Genomic DNA, 13,241 nt, shown 5'->3' with positions numbered 1-13,241 from the left:
CCACTTCCGGCCTCCAGCCTGGCCCCAGCGACGCACGGGGCGGGCCGGAGGAAAACCACGCCCCTCCTCGCGGCGGCGGAAGGGGATTTGCCCCTGGGATGGGGCGTGGCCGGCGCGGTTCCCTAGCAACGCCTATTCGGGCAGCTGGAGGTGGGGTTCATACAGTAAGACACCAGCGGGGGCAGGTTCGGGGTCTGAACAGAGGGAGCTGTAATAGGGGAGCCCCCCAGAAGGTGGGGGCTGAGTCGGGTAGGGGGGAGATTTTGGGACCCCCTTAGAGGGTGGAGTGTGAGCTGGGGCACTACGGTGTGGGTCCCCACAGGGGTGGAGGGTGAGCTGGGGGGTTCATAATGTGGGACCCCGCCAGAGGGTGGGGTCTGAGGTGGGGGGGTTTATAATATGGGTCCCCCCTAGAGGGTGGAATCTGAGCTGGTTGGGGCTATAGAAAGGGAAACCCCCGGGGTGGGGTCTGATAGTTCAGGATGCGCAAGGGGTTGGAGTCTGAATTTGGGGAGCTATAATATGGGACACCCCAGGGGTTAGGGTCTGATTTGGGGGCTGTAGCATGGGAACCCTAGAAGTTGGGGTCTGAGCTGGGGGGCTGGAGTATTGGATCCCTTGGGGATGGGATCTGAGCTGTAAATTGGCCCTTCTGCCCCCAGAGGTGGAGTCTCAGCAGGAGGAGGAGAATTTAGGCCAGGACCTTTAGGCAGTGAGGTTTGGAACTAGGGGAGGGGGATCCCCTTCCCTGGGGAGGCTTCTAGGGAAAACACTTTGAGCTCAGGGTGGGAAGCTGAAGGACCCTCTCTCCTACTTATGGTGGTGCCTAGGGGCAAGCTGAGTGTGGGCCTCATTGTACTGGGTGCTGTACAAACATACAACATGTGTCATCGCTGTCCTGAAGATTTTGTGAGCAAGCAAGCTGCGCTCTTGCCCAGGGACACCTCTTCAGCTTGCAGGATCAGACCCAGCTGGCCTAGGAAATGCCTAGAAAGACGCTTGATGATAATGCAGGTCTGTACACAGGCATTTCAGGGGAGGGTGCCTTTTTTGTAAATGTGAACTGCAATTTTTTAGATATAAAGGAGTCCAAAATAGTTATGCAATAAGTGTGCGTAAGGGATATTAATGAAAAATTTGAGTGGAAACAGTGATTGATAAAATAATTTTTATAACATACTGAAAATATACAGTAATAAAGGTTTTATAGAAATGACCTTCTGGGATCTTGCTATAATATAATGAATGAAAAACAATATTCCCTCGTTCCCCTCCCTTTCCTGTTCATAGTGGTCAAGGTAATGTTGGGAAATGTAGTCCCTTTCCTGCTCTAGGCAGGGAGCAGGCCAAGGAACTACAGCACCCAACATGCCTTGGGTTCTCCCATCATGCCCTGCAGATCCCCCCACCCCCCCCGCACAGTGCAGCAGGGAGGAATGGAAATAAACTGGACATGAAGGGGTGTATTCACACTCCATCTGTGTACGGGCCTGTAATGATACAAGACATCCGATGAAAAACCTGTGCCTGGGAAGGGAAGTAATTTCCTAATCCAAAGGTAGTCACTGAGTGTTCCACGGGTAAAATCTGGTCCTCAAGATGGTTTTCAATCAACAACAAAATTTTATTTACTTACTTGCAGATTTACCTGGTATTGCCAAAACCCATCACTCCTCCAAATTTCTTTTATTTAGTCTCTTTTCAACATTTGCTAAGCTATGTTGGTTGTGATTTAGTGATTTCATCTCTGCTCTGTTCAGTTTTATGAGAAGCAATCCCATTGCAGGCACATCCTGTTTTCCTGGCTCAACCAAACCCCTACATTGCTTTAAGTTATGATAAGAGGAGGCTGCATATTGAATGTGGAGTTCCTAGCTTTTACAGTTCAGGAGAAGTTCTCAATGAAGCAGACAGACAACTTTTTAAAATATATAGTAGATTATATTTATTGTTATTACAGTGTGAAAAATGTTTCTCTGAGGTCTGGACCTTAGCTGTACATTGACCAAACAATAATTGACTAGCCCATACGCCATCTCAGGCCAAAAGCCCAGCAAATCATATTATAGAGGGTACTCACTAACATGGGTAAGTGAATGTTGCCCACTGAATTGGGCTTAGTCTGAGGCAAACCCAGGGTAAGTGGCTGGAAGCCTTGAGAAGCTCTTTGTTCATACCATATGTGTTACCTTAATGAACCTCTGCTCTCCCAGATTGATGGTGAGGGGAGGACACAGGGGTTTGTTTGCCTTTGGGGTTCATTCCCCTTCTCGGGGTGCAGCTAAATCTTCCTTGCCAGAAAGGCTTTTATTGCTTGCTCATAATTAGTAGGCATCCTTCAATCTGCATAGACTATGGATCACGCCCTTTATAGTTTCAATTGAGGACTTCATTTACAGCATCTTCTGTGACTATGAAGGCCCACACGAGAGTGACAGCAAGCAAATACTTCAGGCCTTTGAAATATACTGCTTTAAGCTAAAAGTCTGATAGTTCTCAAATATATTCCAGAACTAGGAGGCCCCTCTGCTACCTACAACTCTCCTTCATTCTTGTAGCTGTAATGTGTTAGGCATGTTAGAAGCACTATTGCAATTAAGCACACTTGGAGCTTACAGAATACCTGCCAGCTCCAAGGGAGGAGAAATATTGTTATCTTTGCTTTACAGACAGGGAAACTGAGTCAGGGAATGCAAGTGAAATCATATAGGGAGTCAGGTATAGAATCCAGGAGTCTACACAGCCAGTGTCTGCTTAGAGCAGGGGAATTCACCCCATTCACCCCCTGCAAATAGCTATGTCTGAGCATGGCCATTCTACAGCTTTCTCAGCTGCTTCTTCAAGGCTTTGGGGAAGGAGATGGAACTGCTTTTTAAGCCTCTTATGCATGAGGGGAGAAATCTCCAGCATCTACAACACCACTGGGACACGTTGCAGGAGGGGAAGGAGGAGAAAACCTAGTGAGATCTGCTGACTTTACCACTACTTCCTGTCCTCAGCTCTTTGTTACCATAGATGGTAATGTCTGGTGCGGTAGCCTCCCAGCAGAGTGGAAACTGTAAAGGAGCAGCCTAAATTGGACTGGTGATTTGCACTTGGCCTCCAGGACTCTTGAGTGAGGGTGGGGAGGGAGGAGGGGGTTAGATTTGTTTTGTTCCTAGGAATTAAATCAAGGGACCAGGGTGTGTCCTGTCAGTGTGATTATACTGACATCTAGTGATCTATTTCAGACCTGACCTCCTGAGCTGACCATGCTGGTGGGGGAAAAGGAGGATTGCAGCCTTTCCAGGCCCATAGAATCATAGGATGGTAGGTCTGGAAGGGACCACGTGAGGTCATCAAGTCTAGTCCCTTGCCCTCATGGCAGGACCAGGATCTAGACCATCCCTGACAGGGGTCTGTCTAACTTGCTCTTATATATCTTCAGTGATGAAGATTCTACAACCTCCCTAGGCAATTTATTCCAGTGTTTAACCACCCGGACAGTTAGGAAGTTTTTCCTAGTGTCCAACCTTGCTGTAGTTTAAGCCCATTGCTTCTTGTCCTACCCTAAGAGATAGGATAGGCGTCCTCGGGATGCCAGTTTACATCCAGCTCAGCTCAGTAGAGAGCAAAACCTGTTTCCATTTGGTGGCCGTGTGAAATGGGTTGGAGGGAGGGATTCCATCCAGATCCCAGTGGGACAGCAGTTCATATCCCATCACATATGGGGTCCTGTGTTAGCAGTCCTGCAGAAACTTTGGAGACTGATCCAGACGTGGACTCTGGACTACAGATCTTTCTTTGCAGTCAGAGTTGAGGCCCATGGGTGCAAGTGAGGAAATTTTCCCTGCATCTACCTAAGATGTACCTGTCTGATGAATAAAGAAAGTTCTTTCTTCTCCCAAGCTGTCATGCGAGACGCCTTGCACAACTCATTTAACTCACTCCGCATTTAAAAGCATTCCACAATGACCCTGCTGCTGGCTGATGCTTTTTCTCTATTTTGTCTTACCCACCTTTAATGCCTGACAATGTGTACACTAAAAGCTTTGTTTCTCTGCTCCTGGCTGCTTATCCCATTTTATCTGCAGAGTGGTGCTGCATTTTCAGCGGAGACCTGACTGAAACAAGAATTGAAAGCTGACTGCCTCCTTGCTGTCCAAAGGTGGGGAAAGTACTCAAAAAGTTACTTGAGTAAAAGTACAGCTGCTCTGGGTGTGGGGGGGTGTACTTAAGTACAAGTCACTGCTGCCCCTCAGGAAAACTACTTGAGTAAAAGTACATGCACGTGCACTCGTCTTATCTTCACTGTACTCAAGTATCCAGAAGTGAAAGCAGCTGCACTTTTACTCAGGTAACTCGTTGGGTACTTTTTCTACCTCTGTATGTGTAACTAATAATAATGAATAAAACTTACACTTCTGCAGGGCTTCTCTTCTCCAAGCATTTTACAAATTGCAGCGCTAGGAATCCTTCCCTCCCAGCACTGAAGTGCAGTCACTTCTAGAGCTAAGCAGGGCAGTTAGTCACAGCAGTGATGAACAGAAGAAATTTTACCTCAGAATCAGCCGTGCTTCTGCTGTGAAAACATGGGAAATCGGCCTGACAGCACAGATTGCCTACCATCCATGAGAGCAGCTGGTGCTGAAGCAGCACGGGGGTTGGGAAGGAAAGAAACCGGAAAGAGAAGCTAGGAAAGGCAAGTGGAGCAAGGAGGGAGGGCATGGGAAGAAAGGGGGAGCTGGCTTTCAGGTGTTTTGGGGCAACTGGACAGTGGATGGATGTTGGTGTTAAAGTCTTGCAGTAACTTTTTCTTGTGACCGGTAGGTCTGGTTTATTCTGTGCAACCACCCAAGAATTGCTCACACCAATGACTAACAAACGTGGAACAAAAGCTAGTTTCTACCTGGTAAATCTTAGCCATTGAATAGTTCCCTTGCTCCCTAAAAGACAGAAGTTGGCACCTATTCACTGCCCATATCTATCTTACTCATCTTATCTGAACCAATTCATCCCTCACCACAATATCTCAATTCCAGCAAAACGGATCAATAGTCCCTCTGTCCAATATTCTACTGCCAGCATTGGCTAAAACCCAAAGTTTTAAAGACCATGAATCCCCTTCTCAGTAATGCAGTTGGCTAGTTGTTGTACTATCCCTATTCTATCCCATTTTGGGGCTGGGGGAGGGGATTTCTTCCTGACAGTAGCTGGTTATTATCACGTGTCCTGAAGCATCAAGACAGAGAGTCATTTCTATCCTTGGGAGCATGCCTGTAGATACGACTCCATCCATACAAGTGTCTAACCCTTTTCTAAGTCACGCTGAAATCAATAATATCCTGCAGCAGCAAGATTCACCCACAGATCTAATTTGCTATTGTCTGGATGGATAAAAATCAATGATTTAAAAAAATAAAAATGGGACGTATTTAAATAGGATTTTTTAATGAAATCAGATTTATTTATTTTTTAAAAAATTGTCAATAAAATGCTAAATTTCTCATTTAAAAATAGCAGTTGCAGTTACACCTCATGACAAACATGTTACATATACGCTTCGTCTCACAACATGAATTAATGGCTCTAGTCTGTCCAGCCTAACTACTGGCTCCTGCTTCTTCAAAATTCTGGGCTTTCAATTTCTGTTTCTCACCCGACTAAAAAAGAACGTGTGCAAAGAAAGACACAAGCTGGATAGGAATGTTTTTGTTCTGTGCTTATGTGACGAAGGACATTGACCAAGCATGGCAGAGGAGTTAGCTAAAACACTGTCTTAAAGACAGAGGGACAATATACAGGAAAGGACCGAGTCAGCAGAGAAAGGAACAGTGGAGTGGCTTGGGAAGAAAAAGGGAACACATTATTCAGCGCACACAGAGCTTCCTATATCATCTCCCCCACTTTTGCCACAGAAAAACAATCATGGCTTCTGGACACAAGAGAGACCCTAAATGTGAATATTTGGAGAAATTTGTTCCCTGGGTAAAAAAGGGAAAATGTGTCAAGTGAAAGCAGAGTGAGAAGGAGGTGCAGGGCCTCGCTGCAAGGGTGAAACACTGTAAGGAAAACTGCTTATTGGGAGAAGATGATGTGGATAAAGATGTGGATATGGCTGAGTGGATCAACTGGTTAGTAACTTAATTTACTTTGCAATACATCCTTCTTCAAGACTCTCTCTGTGCCTTTTAATATAAGTGTGACTTGACAAGTAAATTCCAAAGCTGTTGGCCATGTTGGATGGTGCTAGAAAAAAAGATTTAGCTTAGCTAATCTTTATGGCTTGTTTAATTAGTTGACTAGGTTTAGAATCTATCACTCAAGTAGACAATAAAGAAAGTTGCAGTAAAAGAAACTAGAGTTCCCAGTTGCCAGTGTTATTTTCTTATATTACACAATACATATCCCTTATTGTGGAACATCATGGACGCAAACCATAATGATGGTGCCATAAATCTATTCCTTATTTTACTTCAGCATAATTCAGCTTTTCCAAAGGAACCCCATTCTCTACTTGTTTTCTCAACAAACAGAAGTGCCAGTGACTTCACTGGGGCTTACAGTAAAATTAAGTGCACTCTAAGCACGGTCAGTTTTACTTTTTTGGTAACTTAATTTAATTTGTTGTGTGTGACTTAAATCAATTTACCATGGATATTGTATTTTAAAAATGAGATTCCTTTTACTCCCTTTAAATTGGTTGCATTTGAATGCCTGAGCACCATTTTTTTTCCTGCTACAATAAGGCAGAATAAATTGAAGCACCTGTCACTATTCTCCAGTCTCAGAGGGGGTAGCCATCTTAGTCTGTAGCTTCACAAATGTGAGGAAGTGGGTCTTACCCATGAAAGCTCATTCCCTAATAAATAAATTTGTTCATCTTTAAGGTGCTACAGGACTGCCTGTTCTCTAGTGCAGTGTTTTTCCAACATAAAACATTCACGTACCCACTTCGGGACTTCAGCCTTACCAGCGTACCCCTCTCCCAGGTGCTTATCTCCAGATTTTTTGTCATTTATTTTCTGCCACATATGCCTTGAAATCCTTTCGAGTACCACCAGTGGTACACATGCCACGCTTTGGGAAACACTGCTCAACTGTGTGTGCCTTTCTTACATTTCATCTTGTTTGTCTCTGCTCTGAACTAAACCCTCCTTAGGTTTGACCTTCCTCTACAATTTCCACTCCGTGTATTTTGACAAAGCGGTTTCTACCTTCAAAAGCTTATGCCCAAATAAATCCAATAGTTTTTAAGGTGGCACAGAGCTCTATCTTGTTTCTTCTTAGGTGTGCTCCTTTGTCTTGGAACAAACGAGTTGTTTAGGTAAGGCAAAGTCTAAAGCTCTGTTGGCTAGGGGGAGCAGAACTGTGCCTGTCAGATCATTTTCCAATACAATTGTAATTAGCTTGAATTTATTGTGGATAGGGCTTTGCTAATGCAATTGTCCTTATTACACTTTCAAAGAACTTTATTACTTCGTATTAAGAGCAGTATTCCATTACCTCTTCATCCACGGAGCATTTCACAAACAGTAACTAATCCTCACCCAGGCACTTAAGCAGGCCCCACTTTTGCAGATAGGGAGAATAACCCATGGTAATTAAATCACCCAAAGAGCCTCCCTGAGTAAAAACTGGAGTTAGAACTTGAGAATCCATTACTCCATAGTCATTTGACTATGGTTTGGTCACACAAACCTCCTAGCCCGGGTAGAAGAAGGTAGTCTGCTTGGCCTAATGCAGTAAAAATAGCAGTGTGGAGCTAACTTAAGAAACCTCAAACATATGTATGAGCAAATCATGGTCAAATGGCCCCAATATGTCTGTCTACCCATGCTGAGAGGTGCACTCTCAACTGCAGAGTAGCCATAACCTTATTGAGACGGTCTGATATGTGAGCAGCGCCACCTTGCACTCCACCCAGCCAATGGCTGACGAGGAATTTATTCTGAGCTGCATCCAGAACAGACTGTCTCCTATCTCTGGTCAGCCACCCCAGACTGGCATCTTAGAGGTACCTCCATTTACATCCCAGCAATTCTTTTTTCACTAGTGATAAATGGAGAGGGCCAAGCCATGGCATGTGGCTACATCTGACACAGGGATGGGCAATAATTTTTGATTGCGGAAAGGCACTCCAAGATTTTAGTAAGTGGACAGGCACTACACTTTTCTATGGAGAGGATGAGGGGCCTGGGACGGAAGTTGGGTGCAGAAGGAGCTTAGGGTAGGTGACTGAGTTTCAGGAGAGAATGCGGGAGATCTGTTCTGGTCCAGCCAATGGGAGCTGTCCCCAGCAACATTTTTCAGCTCCCACTGGCATTGCCCCCGGCAAAATTGCTCATCTCCTATTGGCTGGTTTTGCGCACTGCTCCCACCTCCAGCAAAATCTCTCAGCTCCCATTGGCTACTCTCAGGCTAGTAGGAGCTGACCGATTTTGCTGAGGAGCAGGGGCAGTGCAGGAAACCGGCTCATGGGAGCTGAGAAATTTTTCTGGGGACAGGGGCAGCACCTGAAACTCTCCCTCTTCTGCGCCTTAAGGATCAGGCTAAAGGCCAGTTCAAAAGGCTTGGTGGGCCATATCTGGCCTGCGGGCTGTATATTGCCCATCCCTGATTTAACAACATGACCACACTTGATTTTGGTATTATTTTAGGATGTCAGAGGCAGAGGGAATGTAAATCTTCTCCAGATGGATTTTCGCTCTGTGATTTTTAATTCACTTTGATGATCCTAGATTGACAGCCCTGGAGTCCACAGCTAAACTCATGGGGCACATGGAGCCTGGGCAATGTTGGTGAAGGTTTCCTTGTCTTGCTATATGGCACTGCTTTGCCAATGTGCCTCAACTATCAGGGAGCAAGTGCAGCCTTGTTACTGAGTGCTCATTAGTGACAGGTGGGATGGTAGGTCATGTTTGTAACATCAACACCTGTCCTCTAACTGGATTGCGTCTTCACCATCAACTGCCACCACTGACCAGTCATTAGGTAGCAAGTTCTGTTCTGCACTGGTCCTTTACTGCCCTTAGCACTGTAATAACTGAGGCTCACGTCCTCCAGTTCCCATTGCCAGGCACTGGGCACCTAAATACCACTGAGGATCTGGGCTTCCACCCAAGAGTGTATTAAGCCACATGGCTGGCTGAGCATCATGTGGAGGTTTGTTCTCTTATCTCCTTCCCAAGGTCACCACTGAGCTAGATGAGACCCCACCACCTGGCAGCTTAGACATGAATGGCTCACTCTCTTCTTCAGGGCTTCCCAAGCCCCTGTACTCCCCACTACGTGGGCATGCTGGAGGATGCCTGTAGGTTTCACGGCAGATGGCTCAATGAGTCCTCTGCATTTACTACATCACTGTCAATAAGGCAGGAAAAGCAGCGTAAGCATGCAGTGTTTCTGAAATGCCCTTGTCAGGGGCAAGGGAATAGTGCCCACTGGACCGGACCGGACCAGACCACCTTCTGTTGGTGAAAGAGAAAGGCTTCTGTGCTACTTGGAAGCCTGAAAGAGCCTGAAGAGCTCCATACCAGCTTGCTTGCCTGTCTCTCCGACAGAGTTTGGTTCAGTGAAGGCTATGACTTCTCCCACCTTGCCTTTTTAATAGCCCAGGACATGCCTGGCTACATCATCTCTGCAAGCAACTCATAGGGCAAGTTGGACAGAGTCTAGGGCAGAAGGCAGCTCAGACCCACATTGCAGCTAATTGTACCTGGCGCCAGCTGTCCAACACACATATCCAATTTAGTTGTAATTTCCCTTGTCTCCAGCAGGTGGTACTAGTCTGTAATAGTTGAACAGGCCATTTTTTAACTCAGACGCTGCTTCTCTAGGGTTTGTTACGTTCTTTTAACTCAGTTAATTGAATTGCTTCTCTAGTCAGTGCTGCCAATTCAAGACTCCTGGAGGCAGGCAGTTGGGAGCACCTAAACTTCCATTTTTTAAAAAAGTTTGTCCCTCATAGTTGCAGATAACAGCTTGAAAACATGGCCTGACTATAATCCTAAATGCTCAGAAAGCAAAGAAGAGATCCCAAACTAGGATTTAAAAACATGATGTTTAAGCCAGACTCATGATTTTGGAAAGCCGGGGGTCGGCAAGGCCATGTTCCATTGTCATCAGTGATCCCTCCAGTCAAGGATAATCTGTCACTGATTTACATATGCATCCAGAGATGACTCTGGAGTCTGATCCTGGAACCACACATCCATCCAAAGTTGGTACACATTTCCCAGCAGAAATACTTTCCTCCCTTCTCCCTCTGTTTTCAGCTTTCAGAACAAGGTACTTCTCCTCAAAGCAGGGCACCACATCATCAAAGATGTAATGCCATTGAGGCTAGTTGGTGGCTTGTTCTTCTCAGTTTGAAATGTCCATGTCTTTTTTTTTTTGGCAACACACTTTCAGTCTCTCTTAGAGCTTTTCCTCTGACCACCACAGGATCTGTTACTGTGATGGAGCTAAGAGTAGAGCGCTTGTTTTTAGAGGTGAGAATCTGACATCTCCACCCCGTGGAGTGGGTGTATAAGGATCATTGCTTCCATGCTGGTATGTATTGTTGTGACTTTTTTCCAATGTGCATTACTTTACATTTATCAACCTTAAATTTCATTTGCCATTGTGTAGCCCAATCACTTAGTTTTGGGAGTTTTTTTTTTTTTTTTTTTTTTTTTTAAGATCTTCGCAGTCTGCTTTGTTCTTAATTATCTTGAGCAGTTTAGTATCACCTGCTTTGCTTCTACCTCTCCTGTCTCTTGAGGTGCTGTCAGTAGCTCACCCATGTCTCACAATCACAGAGTTGCTTAGGGATGACAACTGTGTTACAGACATGAGTCTTGACGCCCTTCCATGAGTCATGAGCTGTGAAAACCACGCTTGCATGTTGGTGCTGGGCACAGTGATCCCTTAGTGCAGAGGGGCCTGCAGGGCTTAAGGATTCTTTGAAAAATTCATGGAGCAGCAACAGGCCTTCTGCTGAGAGCACACATCGAGCCTGGCAGTGGCGCTTTGGATTTCTCATGATCAGCACATTGCATATTAATATAAAGAACCAGCATCTTGCCAAGCTTCAGTCTTGAGACAAAGGAAGTGGCTCTCTAGGGCCTGTCAAGCTGCCCCTTGTCCCCCTCTCCGAACACCCTGTGCTCTTTCTGCCCAGCCCACCCCATCCACTTTAGGGCTGGGGGAGAAGAAACAGAGGTGCTTGGGCTAGGAAGCACCTGTTATGAAGAACCATACCAGCTTATTGCTTGTAAGGCGGGAGGATATCAGGTTAACACTTACTCCCTCACCGGTGTCTGAGGTACCCAGACACCCCCTCCGGCCTGGGAGACAGAGGTGGCCAGGCTAGGCTTTGTTAACAGTAAATTGGGTGTAAAGTCAGGCATGGTTAAATGCTCCTTCTTTCACCCTGGAGCTATGGCAACCAGCAGGCCATGGCCTGGCTGGCAGGTGTTGGAAGAGTGCCTGTAAGGAATTTGGAGTAGGGGGTTGTGCATGTGTGTTGGGGGTGAAGGTTGCTAAGGAAGGGAAACAGCTTTTGTTCACCGTCTTAGCTCAGTAACTCCCTGGCTCAGGAGAGCCCCAGAGCAGGGGGTGCAAAGGAGTCAGTGGTTGACCCTGTGGTTAGAGTGGGGTGAGAAAGCAGCCAGTGTGACAGGGACAGCCTGGAAGTGAATCCTACCTCAGCCAGGCTGGGGGAGAGCCATGAGCTCGGGGTTCCCCCATGGCCAATGGGAAGACAGACTCCAAAGGGAGCAGGACAGATGACCACAGAGGATTGCTCTCCCCCAGCTCCTCTAGGCCATTTCTAATAGCTGTTGCCCCAGTCATTCAGCCTCAGTGGCAGCCTTGGTCTGGAGTTGCAGTGTCTCCTCAGCTGTCATCTTATTCAACCCCAGAGCCTCAGTGGGTGTCATCTGATCAGCCCCTCTGCGGCAGGAGGTATGGCCTTGGCGCTGCTCGTTGGCTGACAAAAGCCCCTGGTCCACCCCCTCGCCTGCATTCTTGGCCTAATCGGGGGCCTGCCGAGCATTCCCATGGAAGCCTTAATCCCTTTTTCTATTTATAAACCCAACCCTCGTTACAGCCCTTTACTTGGTTCTGTATTGGACAGCAGGAGTCCTCAGCCCCTCCCTGCCACACAGCTCCCTCAGGAGTCAGTCTCTGTGCCCCTCCCCAGCCTTTGGGCCATCTGTGCACTCATCACACAGGGCCAGAAATGTGCACAGCCTTACCACAAAGCCAAGGCAGTCCCAACCCTAAAGAGCTCTTGCCCTGTGCCAGGATTATGGAGCAGCAAAAAAAAGTCAGCCTCTCTCTCTCTCTCTCTCTCTCTGATCCCTTCTCTGCACTAACAGCCAGAAGTCCTGTGGCATCTTCTAGAGTAACAGATATTTTGGAGCATAAGCTTTCATGGGCAAAGACCCTCTTTGTCAGGTGCATGATGGTCTTTGCCCACAAAAGCATATGCTCCAAAAATATCTGTTAGTCGATAAGGTGCCACAGGACTTCTTGTTGTTTTTGAAGATACAGACTAACACGGCTACCTCTGATACTTCTCTGCACTAGTCCGTGCTGAATCCTGCCACCTGCTCCCACTGCCCCAGCTGTTGTCCCTCCTCCTCTAAGGAGCTGAATAGTGTTATTAGCCTGGATTGCCTTTCACCTGGCTTTTCCCTTATGGAGAACCTGCATCTTTATCAGGACCAAGGCTTTATTGCTGCTTAGTCAGCTCTCCAGATAAAACCTTGGAGATGCAGAAACGCCTTCCTGGCTGTCACTTTCCCAAGGGTAAATAAACCTCGCCTGCCTGCTGGAGGTTCTAAGCCAGGATTACAATGAACATGTAGCCCCAGGCAAGGGCTGGGTGAGAGCTACAGAAGCGTCAAATATCGGAGGGGTAGCCATGTTAGTCTAGATCTGTAACAGCAACGAAGGGTCCTGTGGCACCTTATAGACTAACAGAAAAGTTTTGAGCATGAGCTTTCGTGAGCACAGACTGGCTTCATCAGATGCTGGTCTTTTTCCAAGACCAGCATCTGATGAAGCGAGTCTGTGCTCACGAAACCTCATGCTCAAAACTTTTCTGTTAGTCTATAAGGTGCCACAGGACCCTTCGTTGCTGTTATAGAAAAAGTGGTGCTGGATTTGCGTGTCCCCAGCTGCCTCTCCCCCTTTCCAGCCCTGTGTTAAAAATCTCTGCCACCAGTTGCTTTACTTCACTCCCTACCCACTCAGATGATTTTCAGAGGAAA

The 13,241-nt window shown here is 46.6% G+C and overlaps 1 long non-coding RNA gene across 2 annotated transcripts in view; it reads left to right on the top strand.

The window, feature by feature from the left end:
• Window positions 1-374: 374 nt before the first annotated feature.
• The window catches only part of LOC142001298 (uncharacterized), a 33,218-nt gene continuing 20,351 nt past the window's right edge, over window positions 375-13,241 (top strand). For both annotated transcript variants that reach the window (XR_012642448.1, XR_012642447.1), the window contains exon 1: window positions 375-1,014. This is a non-coding gene — a long non-coding RNA (uncharacterized LOC142001298). The remainder of the gene's footprint in view (window positions 1,015-13,241) is intronic.

The sequence above is a fragment of the Carettochelys insculpta genome, chromosome 24 (assembly GCF_033958435.1).
Source record: "Carettochelys insculpta isolate YL-2023 chromosome 24, ASM3395843v1, whole genome shotgun sequence".
Classification (NCBI taxonomy): domain Eukaryota; kingdom Metazoa; phylum Chordata; order Testudines; family Carettochelyidae; genus Carettochelys; species Carettochelys insculpta.
Note: the sequence above shows the minus strand (reverse complement) of the source record. Positions and strands in the feature narration are given on the sequence as shown.